Genomic DNA, 17,753 nt, shown 5'->3' on the forward strand with positions numbered 1-17,753 from the left:
ATACCAGTCTATTACACCTTTACTACTTAGTCTTTTATACCATTCAGACTCTGTACAATTTTTCATATCAATTTCTAAGGTTTAATAAAACTTGGCAGGAATGCTAGAAAATAGATCCAAATGACTAAACCAAAGAAGGATTATATAGGAAGACCTATAGGGTATAGAAATATTAGAGTTATCATCTAAGGACAGTAAAATAACTGTAATTAATATATACAGGAAAAATATCGCTTTTCAGGCTTTTGGCTAAGATCAAGTGTAGTATCTGTTCTTATCAGTTTAATATATCTAGGAAAATAGATGTATAAGGTAAAGAATTTCATTGAAGAATTTTAATATATTACAAATAATCTGGAAATAATGGGACTGAGAAATAGAATGAAGAAATTAAAAATTCAATAAGCAACAAATTAGACAGTGTAAAACAGATGATTAATGAACTTTAAGTTATTTTGGTAAAAATAATTCATCTTGAAAAATGCAGAATAGTAAAGAACATAAAGAAAAACAGAATCCTATAGGACCCAGTGAAAAGTTTTAACATAAATGTATTGTGAGTCTCAGTAAGAGAGTATTAGAAAGTAAGTGGGTCAGAAACAATATTCAAAAAGATAACAATAAAATAATTTTCAAAATTAATGACAGATATGAACACAGAGATTCAAAGAGATTTTGTAACCCTAAGCAGAGTAAATATAGATATTAACCACATCTAGGCATTTCATAGTGAAACAAGTAAAAAACAAAGATAAGAGAAAAAGCAGCCAGAAATAAAAGATACACCATCTTCAAACAATAAGATTCATGAGTAACTATTTACCATAAACTATGGAAGTCAAAAGATAAGGGGATGACATTTTTATAGTGCCAAACACTTTCTTAGAAAAAGTCAAATTTGTCAAAATGGACACAAAAGAAACAATGTAAACAACTTTATATCCATTAAAAATGTAATCATAATTTACAACTTTTCCACAAAGAAAGCTCCGGGATTAAAGGGCTTCATTTACCAATTTTTCTAAACATTAAAAGGAGAAATAACATTAATTTTATACAAAATCCAGAAGATAGATAATAAAGATGAAATACATACCACAAAAATTTTGAGAACTAAAGAGCCTTAGATTGTACAAAGATAATACAATAAAGGAAAATTGTAGGCATTATCTCAAAAAAACCTAAATAAAAAAATCTTGGGGCACCTGGGTGGCTCAGTTGGTTAAGCATCCGACTTCAGCTCAGGTCATGATCTCACAGTTTGTGGGCTTGAGCCCCACATCAGGCTCTGTGCTGACAGCTCAGAACCTGGAACCTGTCTCGGATTCTGTGTCTCCCTCTCTCTCTGCCCCTCCCCTGGCATGCTCTGTCCCTGTCTCAAAAATAAAAAAAACATAAAAAAAAATTAAAAATCTTGAACACATTACTAGAAAACTTGATCCAGCAATACATAAAGAGGATAATATATCACAACTAATTTGGATTTTCCAGAAACGTAATGTTGGCTAATCATTTGAAAATAAATTATTATGGATCAGTACAGTAAACAAACCAAACCATATGTATATTTCAACAGATACAAAAAGCAATTGATAATAATTTGATAGCCATTCATGCTGAAAACTTTTGGCAAACTAGAAATAGAATGAAATTTTGTTAATCTGTAAAGTTTAACTTAAAATTTAGAGCAAACATGATATTTAATAGTGAGATATTGAAAGCCCTTCCCCAGAGATAAAAATTAGAATGCCTGCTATTATGGCTTTTATTAGTATTTTAATGGAAATCTTCCTGATCTTCCTTGCTAGAGCAATAAAATAAGAAAAATAAATGAATTTCCTGAGGATTTTGAGAGGCGAGTAAAATTGTCATAATTCATAGATAACATGATTGTGCACCTAGAATGAATATGTGTGTGTGTGTATCTGAATTTAGTAGTAAGATAATATACAAAGTTAATATACAGTAATCAATTATATTTTATTTCTAGCAATGACCATTATGGATACCTAGGAGAAGATCAAAACAGCGATGAGCAAGATCTCTATAGACATGGCCACTTTGTTTTTTGTTTTTTTTTTTGAAACTAAAATGTGTATTTTTTTTTTATATGAAGTTTATTGACAAATTGGTTTCCATACAACACCCAGTGCTCATCCCAAAAGGTGCCCTCCTCAATACCCATCACCCACCCGCCCCTCCCTCCCACCCCCCATCAACCCTCAGTTTGTTCTCAGTTTTTAACAGTCTCTTATGCTTTGGCTCTCTCCCACTCTAACGTCTTTTTTTTTTTTTTTTCCTTCCCCTCCCCCATGGGTTCCTGTTAAGTTTCTCAGGATCCACATAAGAGTGAAACCATATGGTATCTGTCTTTCTCTGTATGGCTTATTTCACTTAGCATCACACTCTCCAGTTCCATCCACGTTGCTACAAAAGGCCATATTTCATTTTTTCTCATTGCCACGTAGTATTCCATTGTGTATATATACCACAATTTCTTTATCCATTCATCAGTTGATGGGCATTTAGGCTCTTTCCATAATTTGGCTATTGTTGAGAGTGCTGCTATGAACATTGGGGTACAAGTGCCCCTATGCATCAGTACTCCTGTATCCCTTGGGTAGATTCCTAGCAGTGCTATTGCTGGGTCATAGGGTAGGTCTATTTTTAATTTTCTGAGGAACCTCCACACTGCTTTCCAGAGCGGCTGCACCAATTTGCATTCCCACCAACAGTGCAAGAGGGTTCCCGTTTCTCCACATCCTCTCCAGCATCTATAGTCTCCTGATTTGTTCATTTTGGCCACTCTGACTGGCGTGAGGTGATACCTGAGTGTGGTTTTGATTTGTATTTCCCTGATAAGGAGCGACGCTGAACATCTTTTCATGTGCCTGTTGGCCATCTGGATGTCTTCTTTAGAGAAGTGTCTATTCATGTTTTCTGCCCATTTCTTCACTGGGTTATTTGTTTTTCGGGTGTGGAGTTTGGTGAGCTCTTTATAGATTTTAGATACTAGACCTTTAGACATGGCCACTTTGAAGCAAAGTTTCAGTACTTTGGCACCCAGTGTCAGTCAGTCATTAAGTATGAGCTGTCCTCTGCCCTTGCCTCATGATAGACTATAGGAGGTATAACCTCGCTCTGTGGTCATTTGCAAAGGCAATTCTCTGGAGAAGAGGGCAGCTGTGATCATTAACAGGCAATATTCACAGCTCTCGGGCTGGTGTTTTGGTGCACTTGCCTAGAAAATGGGATCTGGAAGGCCTATCAATAGGGTGCTCCACATTTGAATTTCTGTTATTTGACTCCCACTATAGGCTGAATGTTTGTGTCCCCTGCAAATGCAGGGTTGAAAACCTAATGGCCAAGATGATGGTATTAGAAGGTGGGGCTTTGGGGAAGACAATTAGGTCTTGAGGGTGGAGCTCTCATGAATGGGATTGTGCTGTTTAAAAGAGATCCCACAGAGCTAGCTTGCCCCATAAATCATGTCAGGATACAACAAGAAGTCTGTGACTCAGAAGAGGGCCTTCACCCAGCTGTGCTGGCATGCTGATCTTGGACTTCCTCCTCCAAACTGTGAGAAATAAATTTTCATTTTTTATAAGCTACCCAACTATTCAATCTATGGTATTTTGTTATAGTGGCCTAAATGGACTAAGACACTTCTCTGCTAAAAGGGGAGTACCAATATTCCTCTGATCATAATTTATTATGTATCAATCAATATTTAGTTTTAGAAGATGATAGGAAATCCTGTCTAATACACAAGAAAAAATGAGTTTTATAAAGAAAGATGAGAGTATAGGGTAAAATGTAGAGAAGACAGTATGAGATATAAAAACAAAAGTTTCTGAAAATATGCAAAAATAAAAAATTACTATACTACAGGAATGTAATTTTGAGAATTGCAAAAGCAGGAATAAAATTTTATACAGTCCTTTTAGTTAAGGTGACATCTGATTAGCAAAATATATTCTACTAAATTGAAACTAAAAACTAAGACACAAAACCATGAAAACAGAATCAAAGACAATTTTTCACTAATTATGGATTTGAAGATATGAAATGAAAATCATCACCAGTGACTGAAGCTGAAATACAATTTCATTCCAAAGAAAAACAAAATTTGAGGAAGGAGATGAGAAGATATCCTTGCATTGCATGTCTCTGTATCAGAGATCAGGATCTGTATTAAGAAGAAAACTTAGTCATGCTCCCTTAACCTACTCCCATAATCATTCATGCATTTGGACATCCTGCTTCTTGTAATAAATATATCAATGAATGGATGCTAGCACACTTATAAAATTTGAAGTCAGACTAGTAATAGTTTGTGATGGAAAAGTCATGGGAGTAGTACATTCTTGAAATCAGTTTTTATTCAGGCTTTTTGGCAAGAGGAAACTATTACTATAAATTACTAAAGACTAAATTTTAATTTTCTTAATCCCAGTCAGAGCTAGCAGATGATTCCTCCCCTCAATTCTGTAGCCAGATTTGAAAAATTATTGCTAGATACACAAATTTTGCCTAGGGGATATGCACATCTGTGGCCCTCTAGCTTAAATCCTGAGAGGAAACTCTGCTACTTGTAACCAGGAAACAGGAATAGAAACAAAGGGAAAGTCTTGTTTATGGCAAAATGCTAGCAATGACTGATCTCTTTTCATTCAAGGCTGTGTAAACAGAAACACCCAAAAACATGACCATGAAAAGACTCTGTACTCAAGTCAATGAAAACAAGAATAGAGTACTGAAGAAACAGAAGAACATACTTTTTAAAAATTGTAAATTTAAGAAACAAATAAATTTAAGAAACAAATTTGCTTTGTCCTCATAATATAAATCAAAGAATTAGGGACTTAGTAAAATTAAAACTTTGATAAAACAACAGTCTAAGATAAACAAAATTATATGATTGAGAGGGGGATAGAAATGAAAAGACATCCAGTTTAGAGAATCATTGAGAGAAATTTTATGTATTGATGGACATACAAAGAAATATCCAAAACAAGATTTTTTTAAGTATTTAAGAAAGTAAATTTTAAAATAAATTTGAGAGGGGCGCCTGGGTGGCGCAGTCGGTTAAGCGTCCGACTTCAGCCAGGTCACGATCTCGCGGTCCGTGAGTTCGAGCCCCGCGTCAGGCTCTGGGCTGATGGCTCGGAGCCTGGAGCCTGTTTCCGATTCTGTGTCTCCCTCTCTCTCTGCCCCTCCCCCGTTCATGCTCTGTCTCTCTCTGTCCCAAAAATAAATAAACGTTGAAAAAATAAATAAATAAATAAATTTGAGAGAAAACAGATTTGATGATTTGTAAGATAACTTGGCGATAATACTTAAAGTACAGAAGTAGAATCATGCAACTGGGAAAATGGGGAGAAAACATGATCTGTATGGAAGAAACAAAAGAAAACACATTGTTTATGGGAATTTTGTGTAATAGATTCATATATAATAAGTGGTAGTATAAGTCAGTATTTTCATTTATTCAACAAATGTTTACCAGCTGCAATGAACCGGGCACTACTATAGATGAATCAGAAACATAAGTGAACAAAAGAGTTAAAGATTCCATACCCATATACAGCCTTTAGAGTGGGAGGGCAGACAGTTAAAACTAACACAATAAATAAATTATGTAGCTAGCACTTTGAGGGTAGTAATTGCATAAGAAATGTGGTGATAAGGTGCGTTTCATTGAGGATGAAAGATTTTTTTTTAAGTTTTAATTTTAATTCCAGTTAACATAGAGTGTTATATTAGTTTCAGGTGTACAATATACTCAGTCAACAATTCTATACACCACCCAGTGCTCATCACACTCCTTACTTTCCATCACCTATTTCACCCATCGCCCACCCCCCCCACCCCATATCCCTCTCCCCTCTGGTAACCGTCAATTTGTTCTCTGTAATTAAGAGTCTGTTCTTTAGTTTCTCTCTGTCTCTGTCTCTCTGTCTCTCTGTCTCTTTTACCCTTTGCTCATCTGTTTTGTTTCTTAAATTCCACATATAAATGAATCATATGGTATTTGTCTTTCTCTGACTATTTCAGTTAGCATTATACTCTCTAGCTCTATCCATGTCATTGCAAATGGCAAGATTTCATTGTTTTTTATGGCGGAGTAATATTCAATTGTATATACACACCACATCTTCTTTATCCATTTTCTGTTCTGTTCCATTGAACTGTGTGTCTGATTTTGTGCCAGTGTCATACTGTTTTGACTATTACAGCTTTGTAACATAGCTTAAATTCCATAATCATGATGCCTCCAACTTTGCTGAATCCATGTATTAGTTCTAGCAATTTTTGGTGGAGTATTTTGGGTGGTCTATATATGGTATCATGTTGTCTGCAAATGGTGAAAGTTTGACTTCTTCCTTGCCAATTTGGATGCCTTTTATTTCTTTTTGTTGTCTATTTGCTGAGGCTAAGACTTCCAGTACTGTGTTAAATAATAATGGTGAAAATGGACATCCTTGTCTAGTTTCTGACCACAGAAGAAGAGCTCTCAGTAAAGTCACAGAATACAAACTCAAAACACAGAAATCTGTTGCATTTCTATACACCAATATTGAAGAATCAGAAATTAAATAAACAATCCCAGTTACAATTGCACTCAAAATAATAACATACCTAGGAATAAACCTAACCAAAGAGGTGAAAGACCTGTACTCTGAAAACTATAAAACAGTAATGAAAGAAATTGAAGGCATCGCAAAGAAATGGGAAATCATTCCATGCTCATGGATTGGAAGAAGAAACATAGCTAGAATGCCTATACTACCCAAAGCAATCTACACATTTAATGCAATTCCTATAAAAATACCAACAGCATTTTTCACAGAACTAGAACAACATTCCAAAAATTTGTATGGAACCACAAAAGACCATGAACAGCCAAAGCAATCTCGAAAAAAAAAGAAAACAAAGCTAGAGGTATCATGGTTCTGGACTTCAAGCTATGTTACAAAGCTGTAGTCATCAAGACAGTATGGTACTGGCACAAAAACAGACACATAGTTCAATGGAACAGAATAGAAAACCCAGAAATGGAGCCACAACTATATGGTCAACCAATCTTCAACAATGTAGGAAAGAATATCCAGTGAAAGAAAGATAGTCTCTTCAACGAATGGTATTGGGAAAACTGGACAGCAACATGTAGAAGAATGAAAACTGGACCACTTTCTTACACCATACATAAAAATAAATTCAAAATGGGTGAAATCCCTAAATGTGAGACCTGAAACAATAAAAATAAAAAAAGGGAAACAATCCATAAGATACTCTTAACAATAGAAAACAAACTGAGTGTTGATGGAGGGAGGTAGGTGGGAGATAGGCTAGATGGGTGATAGGTATTAACAAGGGCACTTATGAGGAGCTCTGGGTGTTGTATGTAAGTGATGAATCACTGAATTCTCCTGAAATTAATACTGGACTGTATGTTAACTAACTAGAATTTAAATAAAAATTTGTAATGAAAAAGAAATGTAATAATTTTAGATGTGGAAGTTATCCATTTCTGATGAAAATTCTGGACTACATTAACATTAAATAAAATATTTATTGTGATTTAAAAATAATTTAAAAAATGAAATAACAATATGTGTTTGATAGATCAAACATGATATAAAGTATTTTAATGATGATGATAGGAAACAGAATTCTTACTCTGAGCCAGACACCAGCTTAAATGCTTTGTTTTAATTAAGGAAATCTGTTTTTTAATCTGCTGGGTTAAAATTAACTTTGTGAAATAGAAGGAATTATAGGAATATGTTTCATTTTGTCTACTGAATCAAAAGATGTCAATCACACATGAAGATGCCTTGATAGCATTCTGATGGCCAAAATTATCATCTATTGTATGAGATTTTCGCCTGTAAGTCTCTCTGATTATAAATAAAATAAAACAAAATGCTCCACCTATTGGTGAGCATTTCTATGTTTTGGAGGTTGTATGAAATACTGACACACTTTATAACTTTTAATCTTTATAATAGTTATGTGAAGTAGGCATTATTCATCATTTACATCTTATAAAATCAAGTCTTTGAGTGACTACATGGCCCAAAACATCTCAGCTAGCAAATGCCAGAAGCAAGACATAACCCAAGATATATCCAATACTCAATCTTCTTTGCTTAACCACTACTATCAACTCTTAGGAACACAACTTAAATACAGGCTTAAGTCACTAGATTTTCATTAGCATGGTGGATAATTTGTTCACTGCATTTATCTACTTTATTAAATTCTGTCCATCTAGGAATTTTTAAAGCACATTATATGCTTAGAATAGAATGCTAGAATCCAAAGAACCTTTGGTTATCTTGTCTAACCTTATATCCCAATACCAAAATCCCATTTTATGTGTATTTGCTATTTGCATTCCCCTTGCTCTAAATTATTATATCTCTCAGTAACATTTCTTGGTGGTATCCTGACTGCAATGCCTACTTGACTGAAACTCTTTCCACAGCATTTTCGAAGATTGTTGTGTAGTTTCAAAGGATCCTTCAAGATTTTAGTAAATTTAATAGGAGCTTAGGATCTGGTGTCTTTGCCTTAGAAGGAGCAATAATACCATTGGAAGCAGATTTAGTTTACAATTGAGTATAATGAGTTCATATGTAAATATGTATTGAGTATCTGGACACACATATACACATACTTTCTCCTCCTTCATTTAGTAGCAAGCATTTATTGAACACCTAATACATTCCAGGCAATGCTCTAAATGCTAACAATAACAGTAGTGAACAAAACAGGTAACATTCCTCACCTTCAGACTTCAGGGAGGATGTATACCAGAAGTGGCCAAAAAAATTTTTACAATAGGAAAGAATGAAAACTCAACAATTGATATTAAGACTAGAGCCAAAGGAATTGTTTTAAAGCTTTTCATTTAAGTTCATTAATTTAAGTGACACTAATTTTACTGCAGGACTGGCTGATGCCTGGGAATATGCATTGCTATTTTGTAAAATTTTGGAGCTGAAAGGAATAGTAAACATGACCTATGCTCAACTTTCTTGATCATGGATGGGACTCCTTTCTTTACCTTTCTTTACCTTTCCCCATTGATCTGAGTTCTGCCTACTAGACTATAGAACAAAAAAAAATATGACATAAGAAAGGAATTTTAATCATTACAATGCTTTGCAATACATATCAGCATTCCCATTTTATAAATTAAAAAGTTGATGCTTAAAGATATAAATTGACAATCTAAAACATACAGTTATTAAGTATAAGATATGGCATTAGAACATGGGTCCATTTATCTTGATACTGTACTCCCTGCCTTATCAAATCCTTCCAACTCAACAAGATTAGTATTTCATGCAAGGATTATGCTAAATTACTTGGAAGATAAAGCAGTGTGTGTCTTCACTTCAGAGTAGTGCTTTGGGAATAGAGCTAAGACATAATGCCAAATATAGGAAATTAGAGATGATTTCACAAAGATGTTTTGAGATGGGCATTAAGGATAAATAGAATGTTGATACATAGGGTAAAGCCATATCCCCTCTGGCCTTACCATGATAAACAAAAGCTGACTTCCAAACACCCAAGAGCTTGCTATTACACCAAATCTACTCTTCCCAAGCTTATGGTAGGCCAAATATGACTGCATTTTTTTTTTCTTTTAAGAGCAGCTGCCAACCAATGACAAATGGGATTTGGTGTAGAAATATCCTCATTCCTTTATTCCTCAGGCGGGTTAACTACAAGGCACAGGTTCCAAACAGACTCCTAAAGTTTTCAACAGAATTAAAGAATTAAGCTGCAGTAACCCACAAAGAAAACATGATTTAGTGCACTCTTTATTGTTTTCTTTCTCTTCATTGTTTTCTCCACTCCTTTATTGGAGTTTGCTGGTATTATTAATCTACTAAACTACTTGCATTTGAATTGACTCATGATCTGCTTCTGAAAAACTCCTCCTTCACATCATCAGAATGGGAGGTTCTAAGAGCTTGCTGAAGCCATTGTAGGTCTCAAAGTTATCTATTAAATTTACAAAGGCTAACTCACAGTAATTGTCAGGATATGCCCTGAAACCAACTGTGAATTTCAACATTTGCCCATGTGGGGTTGCTGATGCTCCCAAGATTGAAGGACTATCTTTGTCTTGTACCTTCCAAATATCATATTAATGCCTTTATTGACACCTAACTCCAAATCTCTGAAAGCAATGTAGGTGATGTTGAGTTGATAACAGGAAATGCAGCAAATTTTAACCTAAACATTATTTCACTATTTCTCTATACAAATGCTCCCTACTTGCCACTGTTTTCTGTTCATATCAACAATAGCCATGGTGAGATTTCTCACCTTTTCTCTTTCTGCCAATAAAAATCCTACTCAATCTTCAAAGTGCAGCTTTTGTCATTCCCTTGCAGTGATGTTTGGGGGGTGGCTGGAGGAGATTTGGATAAAGATCAGCTGCTTTTATTGAGAATTAACAGAGAGAAGTGGTAGACTTAAGAAAAAAATAATGACCTGAAGAATAAAAACTCTGTAAAGAATTAGGTCATTTATTCAAATCCCTATGGCTAACTACTGGTTTTCCGAATCATTTTGGAAAACTTCCATTAAGAAATTAGATTTTCTGACATGATTGCTAACACATTGTATTTCTAGTCTTTCTGACCCCTTGGGAGAGTTACCATTTCCAAAGTGTTATCCTAAAACCTTCCTCAGTAAAATGGGAGCAGGTAGTACAGCTAGAAAAGTTTTAACCTAATTTAATTTTGGAGATGAATGTTGGTTTGATGACATTTTTTTTTTGAAAATTTGCAAGCAAAACCCAAACTACTTCCCAAACAATATTTTCTTCTTTCTGTTTGCCTTATGTTTATAACCAAGGCATCTGACCAAAGATTTTCCCAAATTTTATTTGTCTGGAGTAAGCAAATTCAATCTTTAGGTTATGTGTATTTGTATGTCTAGTGTGTGTGTGTGTGTGTCTGTCTATGCCAAAAGGAAGAAAATACTTGCAATTATTTTCTGAGTTATGGCTATCTGATCACTTCTGAATTGTTATAATAATTACACCTGAAATTCATTACAATACATGAGACCCTGTCTCATACTTGTATATGCATATTATCATTTAATCCTGACAGTAAATCTACTATGTGGATACTTTTATTATCATCACTTTTATAAAAAGGTAAATGAGTTAAATATCCTAAGAATACAAACTATTAAGAACTAGAGTCAGAAGTTGAATCTAAGCCTACTACCTTCCTGCTTGTAACCAATAAAATATTCTGCCTCTAGGAAGTACTTAGTTTTGCTTGTGTTTATAGTACTATTTAGGAGTATTCCCGTATCATAGGGAAGCACAGTGTCTGTGGTCCCAAAAATGCAAGATGAACCAATGTGCTTAAAGTTTTCTCGCCACCGCCATATTTGACCCTCTATATCAGCCTTCTGATCAAAGGCAGTGAACACCAGGCTTTGGTTAAATTCTCCAGACAGGATTTTCTCCATGGAATGGAGACCTCCATTTTTTAATAAAAATATATCTAGGGGCACCTGTGTGGCTCAGTCAGTTAAAGGTACAACTCTTGATTTTGGCTCAGGACATGATCTCAAGGTTATGAGATCGAGCCTGCCATACTGGGTGTGGAGCCTGTTTAAGATTTTCTCTCTTTGTCTCCCTCTGTCCCACCTCACCCTCCCAAAAAATATCTATTGAAATTGATGGATATAATTGCGATCAATATCAAAATTTCATAATTTTTATCGGAAAGGCCACTATATCATTAGTTCTATCTCTTCTCTGTGAAGTGATTTGAGGATTGCCACAACAGTAGTTGAAACATAGTCAAAACTACAACTATAAATGTCCTGTATTAAATATACAAATGAATGGAAATAACAATTCCCTTGAATCCTTCAGTTTATATCCCTGACACACTAGGACTTCTCCATAATCAGCTTCCAGTGAGCAAAACTCAAATACTCCTTTAAGAACACAATTAAGTAGGACATTTTACATTTCTGGATTTGGTAACTACACACGTAAGAAAGTTCTGTTTGTGTTATAGAAACATATGATCTTAAAAAAAAAAAACAACAAAACAAAAAACAAATCCCAGGGCAAATTAGAGAAAGGGTTTGGAAACCAAAAGCTAAGGAAGATATTCCATTACAATGATCACATGGCAGGTCAGAATTTAGCATGGCCTCTGTCCCAACTGTCATCTTGCCCTTTATAAATTGATTTTTTTCAGAGTCCCAATTCATAAAGTCTCTTTCTCCTCCTTTTGTTTAGAACAGATTCTGTTTAACACTTCTGCCTTATTTGTGAGTCTGGGCAGTACAGATTACAAAACACAAGAAGTTGTCCTTTATGATACATGTACACAGGTCATGGGGCAATTAAACCTCAGTTGCACTGACTACAGGTAATATGTAAATTAATGAAATGGGATTGTTCTAACTGCAGCAGAAGAGAAATGCCAGATGTGAGGTCAACCAAGAGTTGTTATATCAGCAGCTATTCTAAGTAAGAGGGAATTTAATTATTTGAATGGAGCAATAACTGAGACTAAGTTTTATTTAACACTCAGTGAAGATGTGATAAGGATAGGCTATCGTAATAAGGTTTTTCATTGTTCATTTCTTTTTAAAAATTTTTTTAGGGGCGCCTGGGTGGCGCAGTCGGTTAAGCGTCCGACTTCAGCCAGGTCACGATCTCGCGGTCCGTGAGTTCGAGCCCCGCGTCCGGCTCTGGGCTGATGGCTCAGAGCCTGGAGCCTGTTTCCGATTCTGTGTCTTCCTCTCTCTCTGCCCCTCCCCCGTTCATGCTCTGTCTCTCTCTGTCCCAAAAATAAATAAACGTTGAAAAAAAATTTTTTTTAAAATAAAAAAAAATAAAAAAAAATTTTTTTAATTTTTTTTATTTCTGAGACAGACAGAGACAGAGCATGAGAGGGAGAGGGGCAGAGAGAGAGGGAGACACAGAATCAAAAGCAGGCTCCAGGCTCTGAGCTGTCAGCACAGAGCCCGACGTGGGGCTCAAACTCCCAAACCGTGAGATCAGGACCTGAGCCAAAGTCAGTAGCTCAACCGACTGAACCACCCAGGTGCCCCTTCATTGTTCATTTCTGAGGGATTTCTAAGCACTCCTGAGTTTAATGGAATCACAGGGAAAATACCTGTTGAGAAAACAAGTCTTAGAAAACAGAATATTCACTTTATGCTCTGGATTAGAAAAGGGTACCAGAATCAATACACAATGACCATTTAAGAGGAGAAAGAGGCGGGGCGCCTGGGTGGCGCAGTCGGTTAAGCGTCCAACTTCAGCCAGGTCACGCTCTCACAGTCCGTGAGTCCAACTTCAGCCAGGTCACGCTCTCACAGTCCGTGAGTTCGAGCCCCGCGTCAGGCTCTGGGCTGATGGCTCAGAGCCTGGAGCCTGTTTCCGATTCTGTGTTTCCCTCTCTCTCTGCCCCTCCCCTGTTCATGCTCTGTCTCTCTCTGTCCCAAAAATAAATAAACGTTGAAAAAAAAAACAAACTTAAAAAAAAAAAAAAAGAGGAGGAAGAGGCAAGAACAATAACAAAATTGAATTATTCTTCATCCGTACTAGAATTTAAGAATTAAAAACACTCTGATAAACTAAACATATATATATACATATATATAAACATATATATGTTTATAAACATATATATAAACATGTTATATAAATATATATATATATATATATATATATATATATATATATTTAGTTTCCTGGATTCTGATTTTTTTTTTCAATTTCCTAATTCTTTAGGAGGACAAAATCTGACATGGCCAGTATCATCTTTGCTTCAACAAGCTCTTTGAATTGCTTTAGCATATTTTTTAAATTATATAAACCAGGACTTTAATAACATGAAAGAAAGATCTTCTTATCCTTTAAGGAGACAATATATTCTCCTTTTGTCAAAGTATCTTCACTCACATTGGATCCCTGGATATTTCTCAAACATCATGGAGTATTTCTTATATTCATACATTCCTGTAATACCTTACTTCTCTTGTCAGAGCATAAAGAACCATGAGGAATGCTCTGAAGTCAGACTCCCTTCTTTCAAATCCCAGTTCTACCATTTCCTCATTGTATGATATTTAGCAAATTGTGTAGCTCTCTAAAATTTAATGTCGTCATCTATAAACTCAGAGTATTACTAATAGATACCCTAGAACTATTGAAAGATTAAGTAAGATAACCATGTGGAGGATTTAGCTACATGCCTAGCTATCGCATACAAAGAATGATCGCAATTCCTATAATATTACCATTATCTATATAAAAATTATGTCTAGGCTCTTTGAATAAGACAAATCATTCCAAAATCTTGGTCACAGGTTCTTATGATTCCTTGAAGTACCAATCAATACCAAGATTGGAAACTAAAGTCAAAAGCAAAGCATAGTGTCAAATAATTCCTTATGATCACCCAAAGATTCAGTGTGGAAAGATTCTAGAAATGTAAAGGACACAGGCATGCTTTATCTTGGTGACTTGTAAGAATAGTGATTCTTTTTGTTGTTATTTTTCTTTTTGTTTTTAACTTTTTAAAGTTCTTATTTAAATTTCACTAACAAACTAATGTATTAGTTTCAGGTGTGCAATTCGGTGATTCAGCACCTCTATACAACATCTGGTGCTTAACACAAGTTCACTCCTGAATCCCCATTACTTGTTTTACCTATTCCTCCACCCACCACCCTTGAGGTAACCATCAGTTTGTTCTCTATAGTTAAGAGTTTATTTCTTGGTTTTCCTCCTTCTCTTTTCCCCCTTTGTTTGTTTCCTAAATTCCACATATGTGTGAAATTATATGGTATTTGTCTTTCCCTGGTTGACCAGAAATTATTACTTATCTCCATGGACATCTAAATGCAATGAAAATAATATTTTGTTACTATTTTATTTAAAAAGGTTGATTCTAGGGATGCCTGGGTGGCTCAGTCGGTTGAGCATCCGACTTCAGCTCAGGTCATGATCTCACAGTCTGTGGGTTCAAGCCTCGCGTCGGGCTCTGTGCTGACAGCTCAGAGCCTGGAGCCTGCTTCCGGTCCTGTGTCTCCCTCCCTCTCTGCCCCTCCCCCACTCTCACTTTGTCTCACTCTGTCTCTCAAAAATAAATAAATGTAAAAAAAATTTTTTTTAATAAATAAATAAATAAATAAATAAAAAGGTTGATTTTAGTCTCAAAATCTCAAAAGCAAAAGAAACTATTTCTACTTAGGCTTTTTAGAATTCATTTCCATTTGGGGCTGTTGCCATTAAATGTTATTTTCTGGGGCACCTGGGTGGCCCAGTTGGTTAAGTGTCTGACTTTGGCTTAGGTCATGATCTCATGGTTCATAGGTTCAAGCCCCACGTCGGGCTCTATGCTGACAGCTCAGAGCCTGGAGCCTGCTTCAGATTCTGTGTCTCCCTCTGTTTCCTCTCGCACTCTGTTTCTCTTTCTCAAAAGTAAATAAATATTTTTTTAAGTTATTTTATGACTCTAACAACTATGGTGATTTACTTTTTGAGCTAACTACTTACTAGCTACTGGTATTGCATACTAGCTATGCGACTCCAGAACTTTACATGGCTTCTCTGAATCTGGTTCCTCATTTACAAAAGGTATAAAATGATCTTCTCTTAAAAATCATTTTAATGTTTATTTATTTTTTGAGAGAGAGGGAGACAGAGACAGAGCGCCAGTGGGGGAGGGGCAGAGAGAGGGAGATACAGAATCTGAATCAGGTTCCAGGCTCTTAGCTGTCAGCACAGAGCCTCATGTGGGGCCCGAACCCACAAACTAAGCCAAAGTTGGATGCTTAACCAACTGAGCCATGCAGGCATGCCTAAAATGATCCTTTAAAAAAAAAGTTTATTTATTTATTTGAGAGAGAGCACAAGTCGGGGGGGGGGGGCAGAGAGAGAAGGAGAGAGAATCCCAAGCAGGTTCTGTACTGTCTGCATAGAGCTCAATACAAGCTCGAACTCATGAACTGTGAGATCACAACCTGAGCCAACATCAAGAATCAGACGCTTAATTGACTGAGCCATCCAGGGACCCCTGTATAAAGCAATCTTAACAATACTTTCCTAGCCTAGTATCTATGATACTTTATAATATATATAATATTTCTTGTATACACATATGTATGTATACCATATGTAGTCAGTATACAGCATAATGAGTAGTTAATGAGGTTAGCTCCAACCCATAGATAAGTATATATATATGAATATCAATATCAAGATATTTACATCATGCTACCTATATCAAAATATATTGAGATGTCTATTTTTATATTTTCTTTCTCAGAATCAGCACAGAAGCCTTATTCTGAATAAGGTTAGACCTTCTCCAGATAAAATAAAAATGTATACTTAGGAAATACATATTGTGTGCAAGGCACTATGCAAGATTTTATTGAGAATGCAAGAAAGCATAGATATTGTTCTCATTCTCAAAAATTTACCTTCAAGTTGAAAAGATGAGGCTTTTCCATCTGAAGAGTTATGTGATAATAATGGCAATAATTACAAGTGCTGCTCCTGTGTGGTGTGACATTATTTGACCAATAAGTAAATAGAGGCAAAATTTTCACCTTAGAAGGTCTCTACTTCCCCCTGAGAAGCTACAAAGTTAATCATGGTTTAACCCTTTTGGAACATCCCATAATTTTCAGGGTAAAGTCTGTGCTTCATTCAACAAGGCTTGCAAACTCTTCCAGATCTGCCTCTTTCTCCATTCCATCTTCCTTCCTTTTGATACATGTCCCATATACTCCAGTCACACATCACTTTTTTTTTTTTTTTTGTAGTTCTTTGATTAAAACAAACTCTTTATCAAGACAGGTCTTCCATCATACTGTTTTCTCTAGTTGGAAAGCTTCCTCTCCCTCACCTTCCTAGTGCCTGTTCGTCCTTCCAGACAGCTCAGGCATGGCCTTCTATTAAAGTGAGTTTAGTGTGTCTCCTTTACGCACCAGTCACATTCTGCGTGCGTTTCACTTGCCACAGGGTTCTACTGTAGCCTGCTTTCATCCTCTCTTTGCCACTAGGATCTGATCTCCCTTGAAAGTTGGAGGTCCTGTTCTCCGCATTTGTGTGCAGACTACTGTGCTAAGCACATAGTAAGGGTATAATAAGTGGGTATTAATATTTGATAGGGTTTTTCTGAAAAAAGGTGGTATTTTGACTGGACTTCGTATGCTAGAAGGAAAGGCTTATGCCTATTAACTGATAAGAAGAAGAAGGCTCTAAGAATTCTATGGGGAATTACAATCACAGGACCAAAGAAATTATAATTACTTTGCTGTAAATTGCCTATATCCTAGTCCAATGAAGTCATTAGGTATATGTATTTTTTTCTTTTGAAAAGTTTTTAATATTTATTTATTTTTGAGAGAGACAGAAACAGCACGAGCAGGAGAGGGGAAGAGTGGGAGAGGGGGACACAGAATCCAAAGTAGGCTCCAGGCTCTGAACTGTCAGCACAGAGCCTGATGCAGAGCTTGAACTCACTAACTGCAAGATCATGTGTGACCTAAGCCGAAGTTGGGCACTCTACCAACTGAGCCACCCAGGCGCCCCGGTAGGTATATGAATTTTAAACTATACAAATAACATTTTACACAGCACTAAAATTCAATTATGAAGAGTTTTCAGGAGAATTGGCTGTTATATTTTGGTATCAAAACGCTTTCTGTGTAAATAATGA

General features: G+C 35.8%; 1 pseudogene; it reads left to right on the forward strand.

Moving 5' to 3' along the window:
* Positions 1-229: 229 nt before the first annotated feature.
* Positions 230-338, forward strand: LOC124506609 (uncharacterized; annotated as a pseudogene).
* The last annotated feature ends 17,415 nt before the right edge of the window (positions 339-17,753 follow it).

The sequence above is a fragment of the Lynx rufus genome, unplaced genomic scaffold, assembly GCF_022079265.1.
Source record: "Lynx rufus isolate CCGP_SWC_20201006 ecotype Redwood Valley unplaced genomic scaffold, mLynRuf1.p SCAF_9, whole genome shotgun sequence".
In the NCBI taxonomy this organism is placed as follows: Eukaryota; Metazoa; Chordata; class Mammalia; order Carnivora; family Felidae; genus Lynx; species Lynx rufus.